At 53.8% G+C, this 25,279-nt stretch overlaps 1 protein-coding gene across 8 annotated transcripts in view; it reads left to right on the top strand.

Moving 5' to 3' along the window:
• The first annotated feature begins 379 nt into the window (after positions 1 to 379).
• The window catches only part of NFASC (neurofascin), an 84,698-nt gene continuing 59,798 nt past the window's right edge, over positions 380 to 25,279 (top strand). For 3 of the 8 annotated variants that reach the window (XM_040536146.1, XM_040536145.1, XM_040536143.1), the window contains exon 1: positions 399 to 464. The gene's annotated coding sequence lies outside the window, so the exon portion shown is untranslated. The other 5 variants (XM_040536149.1, XM_040536147.1, XM_040536150.1 and 2 more) reach the window with 4 other exon arrangements.

Here is a 25,279-nt window from a genome sequence, read left to right as displayed (position 1 = left end):
GGGCTGTGATGCTGACAGCAGCCTGGCACCCGGCGGGGGCACGCCGGCTTGCAGGCAGCCCCCAGCTGCAGCCGTGCCCCCCGTGCCCCCAGCCAAGCTGCGGGACTTCTGCACCCGGCATGGGGCAGGGAGGGAGCCGCGCACCTGGGTAACCCCTCGCTCTCGGAAGGACTCGATTTTTCTCCCGAAAAGGCTCCGGAGCCCGGCACCCCCCTTTCCTGTCCCCTCATGCGCTTGGGGTGCCCGGGAGGGCAGAGCCGGAGCTGGGGAGGTGCAGGTGCTAATTAACGGCGCCGCTAAGAAATCCCTCCCCTTCTCCTCCCTCTCTCCCTGCCTCCTCCTCCTCCTCCTCGGGGGCGCGCTCGGCCGCCCGGGAGCGCGCAGTGCGGCGCGGCCGCGCCCGGGAGCGCGCAGTGCGGCGCGGCGAGCCCCGGCTGCGGCGAGCCCCGGCGCTCCCGGAGCAGGTAAGGGGGGCCCCGGGGGGGTGCTGGGCACGGGCACCCCCAGGGCACAGCCAGGGCTGGGGGGGGTCCTCGGCCCCACACCCACATCGCAGGTTTGGGACCCCACTGTCCGGGTCCCCCCATTTTTTTTTTTCCGTTTCGCAGAAATGGGCCAGAGCCGCATGCGGGGGGAGCTGGGTGCTGGGCTCGGGTGTGTGATGGGATTTTTGCTTTTGGGTCATGATATGGTGTACGTGTGTGATAAAACCCTGATGGGTCAGCCCGGGGGGACAGGATGCAGGCAGGGGAATGCAGCTGGGGTATGGACCTTGGTGTGACAGGGCAAGTTTCAGCCCCAAAATCTCCTGGGGGATGCTGTGCCCTGCTCCTTCCCGCTGTGTTTGGGGCCACATTCGTGTTCTTCTGAAACCCCCTGTGCTGGTAAAATGCATCCCTGGCCTCACCGTGAGGCCTCCGTGGCAGCACCTGGGCTGCGCTGCTGATGCTGCGTGAGATGGAGCCGGCCCCGCGGGGCGCAGCGCTGGGGATGCTCCGGGGCCGCATGCTCGGGCTGCGCCTGCAGAAGGGCTCGCTGCTATCGATCAGGCTCCTGGAGGTGGGGAAAGTGCTGAATCATTTGTACTCCGGCTGTGCTGGCGGTTCGGCTGCTCCCAGTCCTCGGGAAATGCTCAGAGACGACCTGCAGAGGCCGAAGAAAAGTCTGCCGGGGGCGTGTGGCTGAGGTGGGAGCACCCTGGGCCCAAAGGAGGCACCGGCCGGTGGGGTGACATCTCCTAAGGTGGCCTCGGCTGCTCCTCGGATGATGGGGCACGGGGAGGATGCACGCCTGCACCTTGCTGAGGCCTCTGCTTTTGGTCGGGGTGTGCGCTACGTGGGTTATGGGGGGATCGAGGGAGGGTTTCTCCAGAAAATCCCCTTCCTCCTAAAGCTGGGCAAGGCCACGTGGGGCTCGCTGCTTGGGTCGGTTTTTCTTTTTCCTTTCGAATGCTGTCTTTGAGATTGTTTTCAAGGTCGGAGCTCTGGAATCGCATGTGGGTTATCGGGCATTTCTGAAATTCAGCCGGAGATGTTTCTGGCTGCTTTTTGGGAGGCCATATAAAAGGCCAGGGGGATGCACATATTGCAGAAAACCTGGAATATTGAAACCCAGCCCAGATGCCTGACTGTCTTAAGATGGATGCTGTGGCAATTTCAGTGTTTCTGGGGTGCCCCTATCAGATGCTCAGGACAAAAGCAAGAATCCAGTGACTTTTATTGAGATGCAGACTCCTTTATTGTTGACCATGTTTCTGTAAAATGTCCACCCTTCGGCAGGCAGCTACACTGATTGTCAGCGTGACTGCTTTGTTTCCAGAAAAGTTCTTTGCGTGGCCTACCCTGAAAGATAGCTGCCCAAATTCAGCATCACATTCTTTCTATTTAACAGCTTCAGGCCAGGCCCTTGCTGATTTTTCTTTTTTTGTGTGTAGCTGTAATATGAGTGCAACATAAATAATGCATGGAGGTCTCGTCAGCTGATGAGGATGGGCTCAAGTTGTGAAATTTAAAAATGGACTTTGTTTGCAGGGGTTGAGGTCTAGGGACTGGCTTTGTCTCACTTGAGCTCAAGCCGTGTGATAGTGCTGGTTATCGGGACAACAGAGCTCCAAAATCACCCCTCGAGTCCCATCAGAGATTACCGGAGGCTGCGATGTTCCCTCGGTTTTGTTGCCTTGGCTGTGGCTAGGGATCTGATTTAAACCAAGTCAGTCAATCCAATCATTTCGTCTCACAGCTAATGATTAAATGGAAAATATCCCAAGCTCTCAAACGGTATTAATTCATAATGAATTATTTGCCTAGCTGTGATCTAATTGTCTTCGTGTTTGTGGGTCTTGTGTATAATCGATGCTCCTGCTGGCAAAGTGCCACTGCTGAGGCTTTCTGCAGTGCACAGGCATCAGGAATGGTCGGGTAGCTTTAACTAGAATAGCAAGAAATGAGGCCTAATCCTTCGTATCTGTGCTCCTGACAGCTGTCTGTGGGGATGCTACTACATGGAGCCCCTGTGTGCAGGCCCTGGTGTGGTCGTACCCCCTAAATGAAGGAGGGCTTGGAATCCTGTGGGTAAGCCTCCAGGTGCAGCCCGTGCAGGATGGCTGGGGAAGGTGCTGAGCCCAGGTGTGAGCAGTAACGTGCTAGGGACTGAGCCTGACTGTACACCAAGAGCTGCACGTGGAGGGGATTGGGAGAGAAGGAAGAATGCACGTAGACAAGAAGCAAAAAGGCCTTTGCTGCTGCAGAGCTCGTATGCTGATGGGGAATGGTAAAGAGATGATAAAAAGGAGCTGAAATTTCCACTGAAGCAATCCTTGCTTCCAGTGCTCTGGTTTTGGCCTGGCCAGGTGACCTTGTGTCCTTGGGACAAGGCTTGCTGTGTGAATTATTCATGTCCGCCAAGTACCTTGAACCCTTTTCTGCCATTTCTTTAACCCCACTTAGCAGAAATGTGGTGATTATGGGGTGTCCCTAACAAGAGATTGAGACTTGTAGGCAGAGTGAAGGCTTGCACAGGTTCTGCAGAGCTGCAGAGGGCTGTGGCTCCATCTCCTTTTCGTGTGCTCTGGCAAGCAGGAGCCCACAAGTGCAGGGTTCGCACTTCGGGTTGTTAGAGGTGCCTGGGGAAATTAAGCAGCCGGATCCCCAGGACACTTTTGCGGTTCTGATGTGAAGCTGTGAGACTCCAGCAGGAGCTGCTGTGAAACTTCCCTCTCTGCGCAGAGTTAGTGTTTGTGTGTTGACTTTTATGGGGTTTTAATGTAGTTGTCTCTGCAGCGTCAGGCTATCAAATCTCATCAGCACTTAACCTCGTACGTAGATAAACCTGAACGGCGAGGCAGAGCTCCTCCAGCTGTACTGTTATGGGGCTTCAGAGAGATGGGAAATTGCCTGGTTTCTGTGTGGATGCAGAGGGCGGCTTGTGCAAGTGAAATAAGAATGCAGCTACATCACGAGGATTTAAATCCATTACAGTTGTTTACAATTAATTTATCTGAGTCATGTATAGAAAATCGGTTTTCATTTGAATAGAAGCAGAACCTGGAAGGCGGCTTCTAAAAATTCAAGAGGGAAACTTTAACTCTGGTGCTTCCCCTTAGAATCTTTGTACTTCCTTGGGTTTAGTTTGCTCTTATCAAAATATTCCCTTGTATCTTAAAACTGAACAGGCAGCCCCAACCCAGCACTGTATCCAGGTACAGTTTCTGAAAGCCTTTAGCAAAGCTTGTCAGAGAGGTCTAGCTTGTCTCCCTGCCCTGTGGGTAGCTCCTTTCAAAACCCATTTTCTTTATTTTAAATGTTGTTGGATGACTTCTGCTCTTTTTTTTTTCCCTCTGCTGAAGCAGGTCATAACTTCTATTTATTTATTTATTTCACCTTTGCTATCCAGAATAGTTGTTACATAATTCTAAAGACCCAGCTCAGAATGAACATGCTTGAAGTTGTTGTTATGCTAAATAATCCCCCCCTCCCCCTTTTTTTTTAAACCCAGAACTGAAAGAAACCTTGCTGTGTTGTTATGGATTAAAACAGAGGAGGATTTAGACCTCAGCCCTGCTTATGGAGATCACAATTCCTAGTCAATGAGATAGGAGACGAAGGATTAACAACCGAACAAATAGAGATGGTTTTGCATGGCTAAACCAGGTAGAAGTTCCCAAGGATTAAATGCAGGGACAAGTCTTTGCCTTGCCTCTTTTGCTCTCCTCAGTTTGCAGTCCTGGGGACCTCGTCCCATCCTCTTGCAGCAGCTGCTAAGGGGGTCCCTTTGTCCTCACTGCTCCCTAGAAATGCAGCTTACAGAGCCCAGCCCAAGGGCGCAGGAGAGCAAAGCATCGTGCCCTGACTGCAGGCAAAGCAGGACAAGTAGCAGGACATAGGCCTCAGGGAGGGATCGGAGGCTTTGCTTCAAAAGGCAGCACCTGGAGGACCTTTGATAGCATTGCTCTGCCTCTGCTACTCAGTTAAGTCTAATCTGAGGGCTGCTTACTTCTAGGGCTGCCAGAGAAGTATCCATGATGTAAAGAGGTTGCTTTGTAAAGTTGATGTTCAATCTAGTGTGGCACCAAGCACCTTAAGTCTCGGTGACTCCAGCAGAACCTGGGAGGCTTTGGCAGGTTCATACATGAAGGCCCATGCAGGCTGGGTTGGACTCGCCTCCTGCAGCACTGCAGGACTCTTCTTTGTCACAGGCAACAAATAATCTCATGTTCAAAGCCTGACGTAGGTATAGTTGATATTTACCTAGCATCAGCTGTCCTAGATGCTGCTCTGCCACCTTTGGAAGCAGCATTGATCCTTACAGAGACCATAACCAAGAGCCTCGATGCAAGCTGCTCCATCCTGGAGGTTCATTTGAATTCCTGGCAGGTTTTTTCCCGCTTCATGCCTCCTTGACAGGAGATTTTGCAGGCTTCCAGCATGGGGAGTGATGGGCTCCTACAGACTTTCTAAGTCGCAGCAAGCGTGATACTGTCTCCCTGTCAGCCTGCATATTCTGTTCCTCCTGAAATGCCCTGGCATGGATGGACAGGGCTGGCAGTTGCAGTGTGAGCTGTGAGGTGGATAGGATTCTCCTTGAATCTGACATAAAATGCAGCAAAGTCCCCTTCCTGCTATGAAATATTTACTTTTCCTAATTATTCCAATGACCTTGAGTATCTCTAAGTTAAAAACAGAATGCAGGGCCTCAAAAAATGGGGAAACTACCAAACAAAGGGTTAGTGCTTTAATGTTTTTCCTCCATATTATATAGTTTGTCCTTATGGAGGAAAAGCAGCCTTGGCATTGTGGGCATTACTAAGAGCAGTGCTCTTGACCAAGCATCCAAGCCCTCCTTTTAATTTGTTTGGTGTCCTGATGCTGTCTGTGTTCACTAGGTGCACAAGTAGGATGCACACTCCCTGCTCTTAAAGATTTTTAAGAAAAGATCTTAAGATGTAAGTATTTCCACTTCCCATGTAAATATTTGTTGGACGTGCACAAACCCACACATGATGGTGTGAGCCTGAGAGAGTATCCCAGCCCCTCATTTCAACAAGGAACAATGCTTAAAGAATGATTTACTCAGGGAATTAGTGAGAAGTGAACGCAAAAGACCTAATTGGAGCTTTTCCTAGAGGAAACAATTCAAGACAACAAATCACTTGATGATAAGTGAATAAATGTTCTGTTATAAGAAATTCACGTTAAGTCAGCAAAGCAACCTCTGGACAAGAATCCCATGAATGTGGCTACAAGACAACTTTCCCAGCTGAACCACGGGGGTTTGATTTCACGGCGTCACCCAGCCGAGCATTTAGTTCAAGGTCCCAAAGAGCCCTTAGTGCCTGGAACTCAATCCCACCTGGAGGTAAGGTGCTGGGATTGCAGGCAGGGGGCTTGGGGTGGTTTCGGACCCCTTTGAGCTCTGGGGGTCCGGGGTCTCAGAGCCTTCCCGGCCGCAGCGGTGCGGGGCCGCCGCTCTCCAGGGTGCTGAGCTCTGTGCTGGGAGCTCGCTGCTGCTCCGTCTGCACCCTCTGTGAGAGGAAGGGAGAGGGGATAACAGGCATGGGTTGAAACAAGTGCTGGTAAATGGATGTAGGGGTGGGGGGAATGCTCCCTCCCTCTCAAGCATGCTGTTGAGAAGCAGAAGAGGTTAGCTGGAGAGGTTGGGTGCCTCCACTCTTGTTGGATGAGTGTTTTCAAGATCTGTATAGAATTGTTAAGGTTGGAGAAGCCCTCCAAGATCATCTGGTCCAACCATCCCCTACCACCAATGTCACCCACTAACCCATGTCCCCAAGCACCACGTCCAACCTTTCCTTGAACACCCCCTGGGACGGTGACTCCACCACCTCCCTGGGCAACCCCTTCCAGTGCCTGACCGCTCTTTCTGAGAAGAAATGTCTCCTCATTTCCAACCTGAACCTCCCCTGGTACAACTCAAGGCCGTTCCCTTTAGTCCTATCACTAGTATGGGCAAAGAGCTGAGCAGCCTGGCCTGACCTTATAGCTGGTCCTGCTCTCAGCAGATGGTTGGGCTAGATGACCTGCTGTGGTCCCTTCCAAACAGAATTGTTTTGTGATCCTGCTGCCTTAAGGGTTTCCACCAGCAGGAACCAAACCAAAGCCCTCCCTCTCTGAGTCACTTTGAGCACCTTTTCTCATGTACATAGATGTACAGTTATGAGCATGGCAGTCAAGTAGCTTTTATTGGATATTCATACAGCCTGGGGGTGGGATGGGTGAAGGGTGGGAAAGAAATTACGTTGCTCCCTTCTCATCCAACAAGCTGAAAAAGTGAAGACCAGCCCTGACTCTTGACTTGCCCCTGGAAGCTTTGTGTAGTCTGTTCGATGAATGAGGAGCTGCCCATGCTCTGGTATGTGAGTGGTGAAAAATGCCATTCTTCATAAAGAAATTTGGCTGATTACTACTTGGAGACAGCCTGCATCTTGTTCCACAGGCTCTTAACAGTTCCTCAGTAGGGTATGGTACCACGAGCCGCCTTCCATTTAATTACACAGCCCTGTTTGTGACAGCTGGGAGAGTTACTAACACGCCGAACAGCACAGTGTGGCTCTGCAGTTGATAAAGACACATCTGTATGCTGAGCTGTGCCCTTACTGAGTTAGGGGCACAGAAAAAGCTCTCTTTCTTGCTGTCACTTAAATGGTGTCAGGATTCGTGAAATCTTGCTTTCAGATTCCCAACAGACCCAGCAACAAAGCCTGCTTGTTGCAAGCTCATTGGCTTCTGTGCGAGTCCCTGTGACGTGCTCACAGATGTGTGCAAGCCAGTGGGAGGGAGGGGGATGAGAGAACCGAGGCTTTGTAGCCGTGCACGTGTGGCAGCATGCACGGGACCCCTGAAGCTTCTATCAGGCCAGTCCTGCCTTCATGATGCTTCTGGCATGCCCCAGACCGTGTTTGGGCACTGTCCTTTGGAGCAGTCTCCTGTAGTTGAATTGCAAGTCCTGCAGCATGTCTGGGGACTGAAGTCACGGCTTGTTCTCACTTCTCCCACTGCAAATTCACAACGGTGTGGCCAGGTAGGATTTGATGCCCTCTGCAGTGAAGCTATTCAGATGAACATGCACTGAGAACAACATCCGGAAATGTGTGTCAAATCAGCCTACTTAATAAACTGATAATCTTATTTTCTCCTTCCGCTGCATCTAGTGAATATGGATTTTATATTAAAATATCTAAGGCTGAACTTTCTGTCAAAACTAAGTGGTTCCTTCTATATGCCCAGGAAAGCTAAACTTAGTTAATCCACTCATGAACTGATATAAAAATACAGGGGCTGCTCTTATTATGAGACAACATCTGTGCAGTTAAAGAGCCCTTCAAAGTCCTGTTGCACGTCACAGTCTGACATCTCCCATTGGCAGGTCTGGCGTCCAGATGCCAAGGCCCACAGAGTTTTGTCCCCCAGCTATATCAGCAGCTGCGTCCACGGCTATGTGTTTTGGTTGACCTCTTCTGAATTCTGACCATGGTGGCAGCTGTGAGGCTAATCTGGCAGGAGCTCAGTACAGCAGGCTTCTCTCTAATGTCACATTTCGTGTACCACTGTTTCCTCATCTGCCTCACCACTCTAAACTTTCTCTCCAAGACCATCCTTCCTACAGAGCCTTGGTTTTTGAACAGAGGTGGGACTGGTTCCCGTGAGTGCTAGAGGAGCTGGGAAGCCTTTGCTTTCTTTCTGGCAGATTTTTACTCAGGAGATCTCTGTTTGCTCAGCTGGCATGCTTTTTTTCTTCCTCCTATCTTGGCTTGCAAGACAAACAAATGTGAATTACATTTATGTCCGTAAAATGGCCATGATCGCACTAATATGTTTAAAAGACATCTTTATCACAATTAGGAGAGGAGTTAGGGACCTGTGTAATAACAAATAATTCTCTGATTGCGGAACTTAGATCAAGTGGCTGCAGGAAGAGTTTATTTGAATTCAGCACAGGGACTGGGCTCATCGCTTCTGGGGAGGGCTGGCACCTGTCTGGGAATGTGTAAGTGGGGAATTAATGTAGTCTCAGCTCTCTCCTTGGCATCCAGTTGTTCCCAAGCACCTCCTACCTTGGGAATTAACTCGCTGCCATAGATGCTTCCCCAAAATCATGTTTGTAATGGCAGTTACATAACACACGATAGCACGGTCCTTTTGTGGGAATCGAGCTTGCTGTAACCCACGAGGTAGGGTTTGGGTGGGGAGGGGGGAGGACGGGAGTCCTTGGTTGAAGGGACCAGTCAAAGCAGGAGAGCCTGAGAGTGAATTTTAAATAAATGTATTGCCTCTTAGACTGAGCAAACATATAATTAACAATAAGATAACAGGGTGGTTCTACAAGGCAGCTAATTGCATTTTCAAATGTCAGCTTGTCAGCTCTTATTTAGTCTTCATTCAATCTGGCCTTTGCCAGAGCGGTGTCTGGTTTTAAATGGCATTTCCCTCTCCTCGCGCTGCTGAAGGATCTTCTTCCTCGTTCTCAGGAGCCTCTGGTAGCCCAGCTCCTGCTTTGCTATACCTTAGACGTGATTTTTTTTTTGCTAGAATTTAATATTAACGTGTTGAGTTATGTTACAAAAATATCTTTGCGGGGTAGGAAAAACCACCACCGCAAACAACAGGAGAGTCCTGCATGATATCTGGGCTCTTGGGAATATGTGGTTGTCTGTTGTAAATGCACTGCTGTTGTCCCCAGGATGGAGCAGGGGGCTGGTGGCCTTCCTCCTGCTGCAGGTGACATGCTGCCACCGCGAGGCTGTCCTGCAGCAGGAGGAAGGAGCCACCACCGAGCAGAATTGCTAGGCTGGGGGGGAGCGAATGGAGCGAGCTCCAGCCTGGGGAGCGGGGTGATGCTGAGCTCCGAGCGCCACTTACGGCCCCTTCTCAGCGCTGTGCTGGAGCTCGCTGGGCCCAGGAAGGCACCGAGGGAGCCAGTGAGGCCTGCGCTTTGTGAGGTCGGCTTCTGTCTGCTGATGTCAAGGTGGGTGCCAGGAATGCTTTGGGGGGGAAGAAATTCATGGGGCTTCCTCAGCTTGCTGAAAGCACTGCTGATGTGTGGCTGTGTTCCCCTGCCAGTCCTCTGGCCAGTCCTCCGAGTGACAGCGTGGCCTCTTAAAAATACATCTGGTTAAGGTAAAAGGAGGGTAAGGATGTGTGACCCTGCAGAAAGGGGATGTTCCACAGAACAACAAAGAAGGGGTGACAGCCCTCTCTCTCCTCAGCCCTTTTGTTTTCCTGAAACTGCCCCTTAAGTGATGTGGTGTGAGCTGAGGAGGTGAGGTGGGATTCCAGCCCCTGTGCTGGCACCTTACAGGCCTCGGTGCAGCTTTCACAGCACGGGCTTTGTGCCGGATCCGCTCTGGGCTGGTGGGAAAGGAACTGAAGATATTTTTGTAGTTACTGCGGCCTAGCGGCCGTGGTGCAGAGAATGGCCTGTCACCAGCTGCTTGGTGCAGTCCCGAGGACAAATCTCGGGGCGACTGACACGCGGCGTGCTCTGCTGCAGTCAGCTGCTCCCTGCCGCAGGTCCCTGTGGGCTGGGAGGTGCCGTGCCAGAAGTGGGCCACGTCTGCGTGCCGGTGTTCTCGTGTGGGACAGGACAGACCAGGGGGTACATGGGGTGGGTTTCTAGGGCCTTCCCACCGCATGGTGCCCCTTGGCTGTGCAGAGGTCGCTGCCTTTTAATGGAGACGTATTTTGAGCCACTTTGCCGAAGCATTGCTGTGTACTGGGGTTGAAGCAGCCAGGCAGGAGCCCTATGGAGAAAATGTCCTCAAACAGGAGGAGTTAATGAGGAGGAAAAGAGAAACTCCCAGTTTTCCCCATACGACTTTATCCTGTGGTTGCAGGGTCTATTGTGGGTGTGAGGGTTTGCGGGCAGCCAGACCCAGCAAATGTGGAGAAGTCTGAAGTGTGCCTGTGGGCAAGGAGCAGGGGGATGTCCAAGCTCCATGCTGCCCCCAGGGAGGGCGAGGAGCTGGCTCCCACTCCCTCAGCAGCCACCCTGTGCCGTTGGGAGCTTTGCTGCATCCCACAGGGGAAGCGCTCCAGGCAGCCACGCAGCAGGTTGCTGTCTCAGGAGGGTGTTTAACCCGCGCTGACCAGCGGGCGCGTATCATGGGCAGAGATTAGCATCATCCCCGTGTTTGAGACAGACAGCACATACACAGTGTCAGCTCCAGCCACCTGCGGCCGCCACACAGGGCGAGCAGCAGCGTGTCACTTCCACTTAGCGCAGCCTGGGACAGCGTCCTCGCAGCTGACCAGCCCTTCGTGCCCACGCCGCCCCCCCTCCGTGTGCTGGGCTCAGCCTGTGATAAGCAGGGAAATGGCACTGATGAACTTTTCAGTGTCTAATCCCTGACATGCTTAGGCAGGGGTGGCGTGACTTGACTTAAGGGAGGCTTTGGACTGCTTGTGGTGGCAGAGAGCATCAGTGGAGCTAATGCTACCTAACGGAGGCTTGGAGGCTGAGAAGTGCTTGGCGTAGCTGTGTGCAGTCACGTCGGGGGTATGCGCTGCACTCCCTCTGCTGCAACAGGCCGAGGTGCTTGACAGAGGGAATTCCCAGGAGAAAATCAAGCCGGTCTCTGGTGTGCTGGAAACCCTCAGAGCTGCCAGTCCCCAAAACCAGGGCACAGCGTCACTGGTTGGTTGTGCCCCTTTGCAACCTCCTGGCCATCCCCAGCAGCGATGTCCCACGCTCGGTGCAGGGGGAGGCTTTGCTTTCATGCTGCCTGTTGCTGGAGCAATGGGGTATCTGGGTGAGCAGCCCAGGGCAGTGCACTTGTAGCCATCTGGGGACGCGAGGTCCCAAATTGCCCCATTCCCCAGCCCTGGCAGGCTAAGGCCATCTTTTCCCTCCTGGCACGGTGGGGATGAGCTGGTGCCAATTCCCAGCCACTATCCATGTTGCAGAGACTGGCCTATGTTTCTCCTCATGTCAAGAAACCTGGAGGCTCTCTAAAAGTACTGGATTAGCACAAAAGATTTAGTTTGTGGCTGCTGAGTACATTAAAATACTGCCCTTGCCCGGCTCAAGCCAACGTTATGTCAACTGATTTACAGCAAATCCTGGTTCTCAATCAGAAGCTCTTGCAAAATGAAGCAGCACGGGGAAGCAGCAGGGATGTGGTGCATGCACAGCCACGGGAGCTGCGTGCCAGGGAGCAGAGAAGTGCAGTGAGAGCACAGCCTGACGATGCCTATTGTCCCACCGAGCGGGGTCCGCAGAGCTGCGCTGGCGATGCTCCCTGCTATTGATTCCGAGCAGATGTTGAGATGTGGGAAGGCAGATGGAGCCCCACGGCGCAATTACCTCCCACAATGGGGTGGGCAGCGTTGGCCAGATGTCATACGGGGACGTGCTGGCGGTTCAGGGCTGGCCGGGCTGGCTCTGCCACGGGATGCAGTGAGTCTTTGCTCGCGAGCTTGCTGCAGAGGGGGATTTGTCTTTAGAATAAACACAGTTCAGGTCTCAGGCAAACTGAATCTGACACCTGAGTAAAATCCTAATTGTCCCGGTGCCGAGGGACCCAGCGCAGCTCGGAGCAATGTGTGCCATCGTCTTTCTATTTCTGAATTGCAATCTGTGACAAATCCATAGTCATCTTCAACATCGGGCTCTAGAGGGCAAAAGAAAGGCTTTTGGAGTTTGGCTGCCATCAGCATGTGCTCGTGCCTAATTATAGCCTGGCGCTGGCAGCTGTGGCTCCATCGCACCACTGCTGGCTGCAGCAGCGCAGCCCTGAGTCCACCCGGTACGAGAGCACGGGCCCTGTCCTGCTGCTCAGCCCACGTCCTCAGCACCCCAATGCAGATCTGGGCTGTGGCCAAAGCCCCATTCTCAGGTGCCTTTTGGGTGCAAAGCACCCGCTGGTCCTGCCTTGTAGCTGGGAGTGCTGCACGGAGCCAGGGGTGCAGGCAGGATGCGGCCAGAGCTGGCATGTGAGGAGTTTCTAAGCTAGAAAAGATCACTGAAATGAGAACATAGCTGCCTCCGGCATCCCAGGAGCTGAGTAGCCATGGCTCACAAGCAAGCTGAAGATGTGTTAAACTGTTAATTGGGACTTTTGGAGGGTTTTTAGAATATAGCCTGAAGTATTAATGAGGCAGATGAAAGGCGTTTTCTTCCTGGAGAGGAGCTGGGGCAGGAGAGGGGATGATTTGCCTTCGGTTATGGGTAAGATGAGATTCCTGGGTTTCCTTCTGTGCTCCCACCCCTTCCTCGTGCCTCCTGCTCTCTCTGTATCATGGCACTCTGTAAGGAGCCCCATAAGGAGGGACAGCAGGCAGGAAAGCATTACCGAGAAACTGCACCAAGTACAAGTACTAGAAAACAGCAACCGCTTTGTCTTTGCGGTTTCCTTCACAACAAAGACAGGAGAGATATCTGGTTAATTTATTCTGGTCAGAAACTTTGCAGGATCCCCAAATTTGACCTGTGTGACTGCGGGAGGTTTGCAGGGCTAAGCAAGCAGAAGGCAGTGCTCTGTTAGCTCCTGTGTGCTGCCATTTCAGGGAACAAGAAACGCATCTTGTTTGATAAACAGCTTTATGCTAAGCTAGAATCGTTTCCCAGCTGCCATCCTGGGCATGTTTAGTGCCTGATAAAGCACCAAGTGAGGTCTGTGCAAGGAGTTGAGGATTTTCCCTGCCCTCGCTGCTGACTTGTGGGCATTCACCCCATGAATGCAAACCGCCAGCCCCTCTCCAGCAGCTAATTATCCCTGAAAGGTGACGGCTTCTAAAAGCCTCTTTGGGCTCCTCTGGGGGTAAGGAGGAAACAGCTACAGTGGACTCTCCTTGCTCAGAACAAGCCTGTAAGCAATCAATGGGATTTCATGGATCCTGAAAAGAGAGCATGGCTCGTCTTCCCTGGGGAGCCTCTGTTTGTCCTCATTATTCCCTATCTCCCAGGCCTGCAGCTAGCGCTGTCCGCAACTTAAAGCAATAGAGATATTGGGCTAATTGAGCTAATCCCCAGTGGCTTCAGTCATCAAGCAGGGATGAATTTTTGCGGGCAACAAGCCCTGCTTCTGACCACCCACCACTATATGCTGAGGCCATCGCCTCCTGCCAGGCTCGGTGTCCCTTCCAGGGCGCCTCCTGACGTGCTTCTTGCGTGCCCATCGCCAGTAACAGCCTCTGCTGTGATGGGAAACCTTCAGCAATTTGTCTCATGTGAGTGTGCTGCTGTAAAGGTCAGGATCAGGGATTATCAGCCAAGATTTGGGGTCAGGGAAGTGTCCTGGGAGCATCGCTAGGCGATGCCACACGGACACTGCAGCCTCCGGCAGCCGCAGCCCCATCAGGAGGAGCAGACAGAGCCAACCCTGCTCCCAAACGAGGCGGCCACAATGGCAAGGCCAGACCTCATAATTCTCGGTGCTGGGCGGGCACAGGGACTGAGTGTGCCTGAACGACCGCAGCAGCCATGGAAATGTTGCTGATGTCCTCAGCAGGCTGCTCTGGTCACTGTTTCTGCAGCGTAGCCCCACGCTGTGTTCATTTTCTTTGGTATCGTGATGGGTCAGCTCAGGACCTGCCTCAGGCATCTTTGCAGATTAAAAGAAATTCAGCTCTTAAACTCAGATTTTACTTATGCCTCTTCAGTGTTGACCCCACGAGAGGCTGGATCATGTTTTAATTTCACCAGACAGCAGGAAAGCATTGCCTGGGTACTGAGGAAAGCAGAGACAGAAGTACTAATCGGATGGCAGGAATGGAGTTTAGGGTTTCAAATCCAGAGGCCCTGTCCTGCTCTCATTGTCCCATTGCACTTACCCCTTATCCTTCTCGTTTCCAGCCCCCCTCTAATTTTCTCATGGTTTGAAAGCTGTTTGGGATTGCCGGCTTCCCCTTGGGCATTGCCCGATCTGAATAATCCGGATCAGCAGGGCTGGCCGTGTAATTAACCCGGCAGCGACTCTGGCTTAATGAGAACTGCAGGCAGCGGAGTCAGACCGAGATCGGTTCGTGGTGCCTACGATGCCCTTTGATGGGGGAGGAAGGATTTGGAGTTTATTTGGACTGAACTTCATTGGGTTTGTGATTAAATTAGCTGCCACAAGTAACACTGATCAGCTGGCTGAGGCTTACAGTTATTGGAGCTGTAACTGTCTCTAAAGGGTAAGTTTTAGAGCACTGTGTTTTTTGGGGGGGGAGGATTGTGCCCTCTTGTTTGCGGAGATAAGAACGCACCCCTTGGCATCTGGCATCCAGCGAGCAGTAATAACAAGTGCTGGGAGATGGGAGCCGGAAAGCCGTGGAGATATTGCTGTGTTTGCTCCAAAATATCAGGTTCTTGGTACATCCGAGCTGGGAGGAAGATGCGCCCTTGGAGGGCACCTTCGGGCTCCGGGAAGCAAAAGCAAAGCGTTTTCTTAAAAAATGTCACCCGAGCTCCCCCCGGGGCTTTGACCCCTTAGCAGCGCCGCCTCTGGAGGACGGCCAGCACCGCAAAGATTTTTCTACTCGCACCCGTTTAATCAGGAAAATGGAAATAGCGTTTTAATAAGATGGTAATGAAGTTGTGGATCAGATTGGTCAATTCCTCATCTGAAGCTACAAAGGGGAGCTTTGTTGTTGTTGTTTTTTTTCTTGGGGTTTATCGCTTCTGTTCTTGCCTGATTAGTCATAATCTGCTGCTGCCCTTCACGGGGAAACCCCCTTTTTTTATTCCCTGCAAAAGTCTATACTTAAGTTTGTGTGCAGTCCCCCAGGGAAATCAGGCCACCTATATTTCATTTAGTGACTTCAAACAATTAACCTAACAAAGATTCCTCTCCCCCCCCTCTCCTTCCCCCATCTGTTTCCTAATTACCAGAGGAACTGGGATGCATATGCGGGCTGTGCTCGTTTTTTAATTAAATCACCTCTCTTCGACGTTTTGTGGCCGGCTCTTTAAAAGCTGTGACTTGCTACTGGGAAAATAGCGAAACACAGGATGCACCGCGAGGGCGAAGGAGCCTGAAAAGGATCCGAGGTGCAGATTTGGGGGATTTTTTCATGTCAGGGCTGGATTGAAGAAGAACTTCAGCCCTTCTCTTGTCTCGGACCGGAGAAATGGATGGGAATTTTGACCTGACGGCTCAAAGCGAGTTTTCAGTGTTTTCCACCCACAGCTGGTGGAAGCGTGGGCCAGGGAAGCGTTTCGGGGGGGGAGCGATCTGCCAGCTCTCCATTCAGAAAGGAAAATCCCACGTGTCCCCGTGTCCTGGTACAGGCTGTCCTGCGGAGTCAAAGGCCCCGCTCGGTGACGGTGCATCCACACTGGTGTTACTGGGGGGAGCACAGCGGTGCTGCAGTGGGGGTCTCATGGGGCTTGATGCCCCCCTGGTGCAGGGTCTTGCTCCCTGCCCTCCTCCCTGCCTGCCTACCCCATGCCTTTTTGCTTGCCCCCTGTTTTACCCTGGCTTGCCCCCCACCATGTCCTGAATCCCTTTGTGCCGTGGGGGGAATGCTGAGGAAGAACCTTTCACGTCTGGGTGCTGCACGGAGCTGAGCTTGGCCCCTTCCCCGAGTCGCCCCCCTCGCAGCCCGGGTACCGCTGTGCCCCAGCTGACCCCATCCTGGGGGAAAAAGCTTCTCCCTTGGCAGCTGGAGTCTGGCTGGCAGCAAAGCATTTAACTGCGAGAGGTGCCATTAATTATATGCAGGGCAAGGCTGGTGCGGGCTGCGCCGAATCCTGCTGGGAGGTAATTATCAGCTCCCGGGCTCCGAATGCCTTTGGTGCGCGACGCTGCACGAGTTAAGCACGCAGCTGCTGCGGCTGCACACCGGGTCTCGGGCTTGAGCCTCGCAAGGATCAGGGAAATTCCTCGCCAGCAGTGCCAGCGGCGCAGTAAGTGATTCAGCAGGGAGCGAAGCGGGTCTGCTCCGTTTGCTTATGTTCGCGGGGCGTTGTGCCGTGGTCTTGTGGTGTGCAGAACGGGTCTGGCTTGGCCACTGGGGTGGGTGTAATCGGGCACCGAGGTGGGACACCTTGCACCGGGCACGCAGACTCAAGGATGCTTCGTGTTCGGGGGCAGGAAGGATTCGCAAGAGCTGTTTGGAGCCTGACTCTGAAGCGCGCCTTGCGCTTTCTGCACTGCAAGGGTTTCAGAGCTCCAAGTGAGTTTTTGTTGTTTGTAGCCACAGCTGGGACAAGCCCAGAAAAGCCGGTGCTGTCCATGGGCTGGGATGGAGTGTGTGTGCTCCGAATGTGGGCCAGCTCCTCCTCGGCTCCTCGTTTGACCTGGACCAGTTTGAGCTTTTGAGCCTTCATCTTGTGCTTTGCAGCGAAGAACGTTCTTGGCAGCACCTGTGAGGTCTGCGTTTCGGGGATGTCAGCACTGTGGCTGCAGGGCAGGGGGGGCTTCACCGAAATCGCCCTCTGGCACTTCAAGGTGCGTAGCAGCAGAGTTGGGGCTGAGCAACCCGGGAGCTGCCCAAATGAGCGCGCTGGATGCTGAGGCTCCCTGCTACTCTCCTCGCCCTTCCATACCTTTACTGGTGCCATTTGCACGCCTGTGAAATGAGAAGCTGCCGCTGGTAAAAGGGGGGCAATAAAGCCGAAATGTTGGTGAAATGCTTTAAAATCTCTGGCTTGGAAGTCTCCGTCCGTGGGCTCTCCGGCACCCGCGGGAGCTCTGCTCTCTGCCTTGCCGGCCGTGCAATGCGTGAGGCTGTCACATCGCTCCCGGCGGGGCTGGAACAAAAGGAAGCTGCATCTGGGAACAAACCCCACCCCGTCCCGGCGGTGCTGGCGCCCAGGACATGGGGACAGGCCCTGGCTGGCACTCGAGCCCCCTCCCTGCTGGCGTGGGGGTGGCAGGGGACAGAGTGGGCAGTGTCCTGCGCCGCAGCTCCTGCGTTATTCATGAGGGAAATCCAGCAAGAGCAGGGAGGAGAGAGTCGGGGTTATTAATAACTGCTATTGTGCCTTCTGCTGCTCACCAGCCGGCGGGGCTGGGGATAACACAGCCCTGTGTCAGGCAGGGGCACGGGGGGGACAAGGGGAGGATGCTCTGCAGCAGTGCGGGAGGTGCTGGCACCCTGGCACATGGCTGTGAGGGCTGGAGGAGCCTGAGCACCCTCACCTGAGCTCTGGAGGGGAAAACCAGGTCTTAAATGGGAGAGGCACAGGCAGGCAGCTCCCTCTCTGCCCTCGGAGCAGCGTGTAAGGAGGTGGGGTGGAGATGGCACCCTGGCAAATCCTCAGGCACCGAGACAAAAGGCGTTTGCAGTAGGACGGGCAGGAAAGTCTGCTCGTGCCTCCTGCTTGAGGGCCTCCCTGGGGCACGAGGCGAGTCACCAGGGCTGGGCGTCTGCAGCTCCGTGGTGCACCCGTCCTGCTGCAGCACCCGACTCCCCCGTGCAGCCCCTGCTCCTCCGACTGCCTTTCGCCCTGTTGGGATGCTGCAGGGGTGAGCTAACCGGGTTTTCACCTGTCGTCACAGTGTGTCTTCTGACCTTCCTGCTTTCCCTTCCTTTCCAAGTCACGCAGGGCTGACGTGTGCATCGAACACCTTAATTCCTGCTCTTGGCGCCGCTCGTCACCGGGGTGCTGACGCTGGGCCTGGATGGAGACAGCCCGATCCTCTGCGGGGGGAGGCTGTGCAGAGACCAGCGCTCATTGGAAGTACGCGCTGGATTTGATTAGGATGCTTCTCTTTTAATCCTGAGAGCTACAGAGCAAGATATAAAAGTATTACCCTGGCTGCTTGGGTCATTAATAAGCCTTTTTTTGCAGAAGGAGGTGGTGGAGCTGCAGCAGCCCAGGTGTAAGCTTAGTACAGTCAGGTCCGTCCCGCTCCTTCGCACGCTGCTGCGGTTTCGTTTGGGTCCCGCTGTGCAGAGGTGGGAAGGGGTCATTCCACAGGACCCATGGGTGCCCCCCACCCGCCCAGGGTGCGGGTGCTGAGCCGTGGGAGCAGAGCACTGCATCCGGAGGCGATGGTAGGAGGCACTGAAGCACCCTGCAGCCTCCGGGGGTGAGTCAGGAGAGAACTCCTCGGGGAGGTGATTAGCGTCCTCCCCACTAACTGTGCTGGGCCTTTTCGTTACCTTTTAATGGCAGGCTTTGTCTGCTCGGCTGTGCCCAACCCCTCCTTGCAGAGGGACGTTCAGGCTCTAGCAGCCCTCAGAAAGCTCCCTGCACCTCACAGGGTGTCTTTGGAGGAATGCAGGAGGCGTGCGCTAGCTGCTGACCTGGAAATCTGCCTCTCTGCTCTCCTCCCTCCTGCCAGGTGATCTTGGGAGCGGGGGTGTACAAGGAGGATGCTGTTGCATCTTGCTTGTCCCTTCCTGGCATGCAGATGCATCCTTTCCTCCTCCCTGAGCTGCTCCAGGTCTCCACGCAGCCCCCAGGTGAGATGGTTTGGGTGCAGCTGCGGCCAGGTTGCTCAGGAGGAGCCGTTTTGAGTTATGTGCATCAGACTTACCTGCCTGTGGCTGTAACTTGGACTGATTAAAATGGGAAACCTCTTGAACGATTCGCAGGGAAACCCATCCAAATACCCCAGTAACAACAGCCGTGTTGGTTGCTGGCTCGTTTTCGGAGCAAATTCCATAGAAATCTGTTAGGGGGAGCGTCCTTCCTGGTCCCAGAACTGGCTGCAGGTCGATCTCCCCAACACGTAGCCCAGGTGCGGGACAAACCCACCTCCCTCCTGCCCGCGAGGCGTCTGATATTGGGAATGCAGAAGAGGAAAGCTCTGGATAAGCTCAATTCGGCTGCATCTTGGGTTCCCTCTCCCCTTGCCCTGGCATCTTTCTTTCCACACCACGACGGCGCAGCCCGAGAGCAGAAAGGCAGCTCCGAGTTATAACCCCAGGCTCACGCAGAGCCGCGGCAATGGAGAGGCAGGAGCCACTAGCCACCGTGGGCTATCTAGTGGCCAACTGGAGAGGAAGAGGCGAGAAGGGCAGAACACACGGTGACCTCCCCAGGCCCCAGCAGCACCCAGCAGCGTGCTGTTGGCAGCCCTAATGGGAGGGGAGCAGGGGTGAACAGAGGGTGGTGGGAGATGCTTGCACCGCTGCGACTCGGAGGGTGGCAAGTATGTTTCCCCGCATCTCTCTCTGTAGGGAGAATTTGCGTGAAAGTGCGTAGAAGATAAGTAGCATAAAATGGCTGAAATGTGGCTGTGGGGTGTGTGCTGGGTTCCCAGGAGGTGCAGTGGGACCTGTGGGGGGGCTGGCTCGAAGCAAACCCTCTGCCTGCTCCAGAGGGAAGGGGGGAAGAGGTGCAAACCTGCACCTGAGAACCGACATCCCAAGAAAAGGCTCCTTTCCTTTTTTAATTCGAAATTAACAGCTTTTTGCCAAGGGGAGCAGAGAGGAAGGTCCTCTGCCCGGCTGCTCCCCAGCAGGGCTGGGGGGAAGGACCCTGGGGGGGGGGGCTGCTGTAGCTCTCACTAATTTCTCATGAATTATTTTTGAGGTGGGGACCAAATTCCCCCCCTTTTTTGCTCCCGCAGGCGGCTCTGCGCATGAGCGCGGGTTGCCATGGGCACGCACAAGTGCTGCGCTCCCGCAGGGTGCTGGTGAGCGGCTGGGGGGCTCAGAGTGCTGCTGGGGGGGCTGGTGGTGACCCCGGCCCCCTGCCCCGAACCGTCCCGCTCCAATCCCGCCGCACGATGGAGTGCGGAGCCCCAAGTGTGTTTAGGGCTGCCTGGGCACGTTTGGGCAGGGTTCGTTCCTCCTGCACGGAAATCCTCGTTTGTTAAAGAATCGGAGCTCACACCTCTCTCGTGTTTCTCAAGGCGTGAAGCTTCCGATGGTGGAAATGTGTTAGTTGGGGTGGCTGCCTTGATGTAATGCCGCGGAGATGTGCTGCTGCCTGTATGCTCACGGAGATGCTCGCAGCGCAGCCCTGGTGCCAACCCCGTGGTGTCTTTGTGCCCCTGGTTCCTCCACCCTGGCTTCGTTTTTCTGCTTGAACTGACCGTGGTGGCAGTCTTTGCGTTTGGTCCCACCTGCTGCGTGGTGGAGGGGACAAAGCGTGTGCTAATCTTGCACAAAACGCTGCGGGCAGGAGGGGTGAGAGCCCCCCACTGCCCCTTGGAGCCCTCAATTCCTGCCCAGGCAGGGGGACCCGGCTACACCTCGCAGCAGGCTGTGGCGTTCAGCCGGCTCGTTCGCAGCTTTCTCAACAAAAAGATGCGAAGAAAACCAAGGGTTACAGCTGCCTGCAGGTTTGCCCAGCTCTGAGCGCAGGCTGGGAGGCAGACATTATGGGAATTGTATGCATGCCTGAGCGGGAGGGAGGCTCTGACTGCTCGGCATCCACTTGTCACATGGTGCCTGTTTGGATGCCAGATGACGGATCCTGAGCTCGCTACCCAGAATAGATGCTTGTTCTTAAGCTAATTGCCCCCTTTCAGCGATTCTCAAAGAACCGAGTGCCAAACTTTCTCTGCTCTGAAAATTCCTGGAAAATGCCTGACACTTTTCATTATGCGTTGGAAAGAATGCTTTTAAAAAAGCTCACTGGCAAAATAAACAGCTGTTTGTAATCGTAAGATCATAAAAAGGAGTGTTTTATGAGCAGTGGAAAAAATATTCTGGCTCTGTTGAGCTGCCTCAGTGGGCTCGGTTCTGGCAGATTTGGGTGATTTACGGAGCTTCTTTGGGAAGTGCTGGCCAAGTGAGCAAGGATTGGGATCGGCCACCTCCTCCTGCAGCCAGGAGAGCAATGCTCCAAGTGGGACGAGAGCACCTGGAAAACCCCATTGCTGCCCTCGTGGATCCAGGCAAAAATCCCATCTGGTCCTGCATGGGACCGAGCTGAAGCTCATTAACAGAAGCCCCTTGGCGCTTTCTGGTGGGGATGGTGTTGCTTCACCACTTTGTAGTACCAAGCACGGGCTTGTCTGCAAATGACCGTGAAAATCCCATCCTTAAATTAAAGCGTAGCTCTGAAGCGAGCAGTCTGGTTGAATTGGATATGAAGATGCAGCCAGGGAATACAGGACCAGCCCAGAAGTGATCCGACTTGTGGCTAGCTCTCCCTTTGTTCGTGCTGGTTTTAAAATCAAGCTGCTCATGCGATAACTGCGTTGCCTTGAAGTTCGGCTTGTTAGGAGTGAAACTAGCAGCAAGACCAGAAGGCAAAAATGAACTCTCATATCCCTTGTTACAGCTTGAAAACAGTCGAAGCTGGCTTTCCCCCTCCGTTCTTTGAGGGGGTTTAATAAATGAGCTGTGAAAATATCTCTGGGGAGAGATGATTTTTTAATGTGGCTATCTTTTAAGCACATGCTTGCCTTATCAAGGCCTGTAACAAAGTCTTAGAGCGGGGAAATGCCTGAACGGGCTGGGCTCTTCAGCGCCCTTAATTCCCAGGGGAGCTGAGCGCGGCGGCACAGAGAAGCCAGTTTCAGCCTTGGGGTCCCACGGGCGGCTGGTTGGGTGCACACACTCTGCTGCTGGCTTGGCAGGGCAAGCAGGAGCTGCAGACCAGGGAAAGCTGTGGGCTGCGCAAGACAGAAAAATGGGAAACTTGGAATCAGTGATTTGTGGTTTTCCCTCTTTTGTGGTGATCCAGGTCCACGTGGTTCTCTGTGCGCATTTTTGCTCAAGAAGCTCATTTTTTTTTTCTACTTTTAAAATCAAAAGTTTAGTGTGCAGCTTTCCTTTGGATTCGTGGCTCCTTCAGCGTGAGGATAACCTCACCTGGAAAACTTCAGCAGGGTTTGTGCTGGAAGAAAAGAGCACGACTCCTTCCAAAGCCACGTGAAAAACGTCTACTATTTTCCGTATTGCTTCAGCCAGCGCAGGACATGCTCTGCATTTCTAGATGAACTTCTGTCTGAGAGGAGTCAAGGAAGGAGCCTGGGAATGGCTTTAGAAAAGCCCTGGCCGAGCGCGGGCTCCCCCCGAGCCGTGTCGGGGCCAGGGCGTGCAGCAGCCGCCAGCTGGAGCCCGACCAGGGCCACGCACGGGGACGGCGGCGCCGGGACGCAGCCGCGGGTCCAGGCTGCCCCGAGCTGCCCCATGCTGGTGGTCTCGGGTGCTCCCCGATGGCTTCTCCGTCCCTGGGTGCTGCCAGGGGGGAAAGAGGAATGGGGAGTTACTAGAAAACCAGAGCCACACTTCAGCTCATGCTTTGGCTTGCAGAACTCAAGAAAACTGCTGATTTAGCCCTTGGTTCCCAATCCCTCCTAATTAGTCCTTGTTTCTTGTCAGCTGCGGTGTTTTAATGGCTTTTAGGGTGATATTTCACACTTAACACTTGCAGCAGTTCATCTCCACGGTGCAGAGCTTGGCAGGATGAATTTGAGATGAGAGAGTGGAAGAATTGAATATTCAAGTCGTCCGTTCCTTTGTTTTCCGTTTGTCTTTAAATCCCACTGTTAATCCAGCGAACATTTCCCCCCCGCTTACGCTTTTTGTCAGGGAGAGGTTCGCATTTGCCAGGGTCTGTAGGACATGTGTTTCCTATCTTCCAGCCTGTGGGACGTCGGAAATGTTTTGCAGCCCAGAGAAGGAAGATAAGGCTCCTTGGCTCGTGCGTCCCCTGGTCAACCAGCCGACCTCCCGGCTAAATGCTGCTTGCAGTCTCGGGAGTGAGCTTGCACAGATCGCAAAGCAATGGTCAGCCTTGCAGCTGTGTTGATGTTTTTTTTTCTTCTGTTACTTATCCATCACTTGTTGCTGGCACCTGCACTGTCTGGGTGCCCGTCCACACCTTGCCAGGGCACAAACCAGTTGCTTTTGCTTCTCATTCCCAGGTGCCAGCAATGGCACTGTCTGGGTGCGGGCGTCACCCGGCCACTGGTGACAGCAGGGTGGCGTGGGAGGGCAGCGCTCCCTGCACAGCCTGGGCAGAGGCTCCCAGGAAGGGTGCTGAGCACGGTGCTGGCTGTGCCCCGCTGCCTCTGCACTCATTTGGCCTCTTAAAATAACCAGCAAGCGCCAGCCCTGTCCCTCAGTGTGCATAACCAACACTTTTATTTTTTTTTTCCAGCACAGGGAACAAATAATCTGCATCCTGTACTCAGTCCTGAAGGTTAAAAGCTGTTTTTGTGCCAACTTCATTAAGTGGAAGCCAAATGCTTCTACCAATTAACTTATTGCCATGTTGGAGGGGGCTCCAAAGGCAGATGGAGCGGCTGTGCTGGCAATATTAATGACCGCCTTGCGAAGGGTGAGAATTTCAGACGGAGTAATGTAAAAATGTGCTAGGGAACGTGCAAAGGCAAGTTCCCCGCGGCGCTGCTGCGGAATACCAGGGGATGGTGTTTCCCTGCTAGCCCTGAGCACAGGCTGCTGCTCGGGGTAATAAATAAAGCCTGATTTCACAGCATCGGTGCTGCACCGTGCTATCTGTCGCTCAGGGCTGTCGGGGTTGCAGGTGTGCGGGCAGGCGGTGGGGATGAGGCCAAGGCAATGGTACGGGAGGGTGGGAGACACGTCGACCACCGGCTTTGCACCGCCAGCTGCTGCGGCCGGGGAAAAAAATGGTTAAAAATATTGTCGTGGGGGAGCGGGAGGGAAGAGGAGTCAAAGAACTTGTAAGAAATGAGCATCTCTGGCAAAGGTGTCCCACGTGGGATTTGAAGTGGGCCAAAAGGGTTTATTAGAAGTGCCCAGATGGGGCGGTGAGGTGGTTTTCCTCAGGATAGTCGGCTGACACTGGGGGCTTGTGATATTTGGCTTGCCATTCTTGGAAAATCTCTACAAGACGCACTTTATGCCAAGAGAATAGTCCAATAAAAGGTATTTTTTTGTTGGATTTCACAACTGTGAGCTCGATTACAATGCAGAGTGACTGGTTAAGGGAGTGCAGATGAGAGCTGATGACTCCCTTCCTCTGACTCCCCACCTGTAATTAGGATCTCGGTGTGCACAGGGCAAGGAAAACTGGTTACCCAGCATTTCGAAAGGAAGTCCCAGTGCCACCGAGAGAGGCAGGCTCGGTCCTTCAAGCAAGCTTCCAGATAACTGTATTTACATTTTTATGTAAGGTTTTGAAGAATTGCTGTATCTTTCTGGGTCCCCTCCCATTTCCCTGAACTGTTCCGTGTCGTAGTGCTGTCTGAAGTCTGTGTGTCAGAGCTCAGGGATGAAATGTCAGATTTGCTGCCGCTTTGCTCCGTCACCGCCGTTTAAATGCCTGGGGTTTGAAATGAAATGTCAAAGGCATTTTGCACAACACGGAAACCAGACGTGCTCCACGGCTGTGTCTGGGAGGGGCAGAGCAGCTCCGTTACCTACACGGGCTCTTTTGGGGAGATGGGTGGTGGGATCTGGGCTGAGACCCAGCATGGATGGCTCGTGGCCACAGCCAAGTCTCCAGCCCTCCTGGGGGATGGATGAGGGACGTGGTGCCTGCACACCACAGCTGGCTGTAAGGAGATACCACGGCTCGAGGGCCCTCAGCCGGGCTTGGGGAAAGAGCCGGTGTCTGTAAATACAGCTCACTTACAGGATTAATCACCGGCAGGTGTGTTCCTGTCTTGTCGGTGACACCTGCGTGTGATCCGGTTACGGGGCTCGGAGATGGAGGCAGGGGATGGCGTGGAGGTGGGTCGGGGTGGGTGGGAGGTCTGCTTGCGGGTCTGGTGATTTCCAGGCTGACCCTCCCGAACCCAGAGAAGCGTGGGCTCTGTGTCCTGCAGGCTTGGAACAAAATCATCCCATGTTTCCTGAACTGTGACTGCCCTGGTTCCTGAATCATGCCCAAGCGACTGCCCTGGTGATGCTCTGGGGACAGCAAAAGGGATCGTCTTGGGATCAGAAAGCAGGGAAAGGAGAGCACAGGAATTTTCTGTTTGGAATAGGACAAGCCAGAA

Source organism: Cygnus olor, chromosome 24 (genome assembly GCF_009769625.2).
Source record: "Cygnus olor isolate bCygOlo1 chromosome 24, bCygOlo1.pri.v2, whole genome shotgun sequence".
NCBI classification, from domain to species: domain Eukaryota; kingdom Metazoa; phylum Chordata; class Aves; order Anseriformes; family Anatidae; genus Cygnus; species Cygnus olor.
Note: the sequence above shows the minus strand (reverse complement) of the source record. Positions and strands in the feature narration are given on the sequence as shown.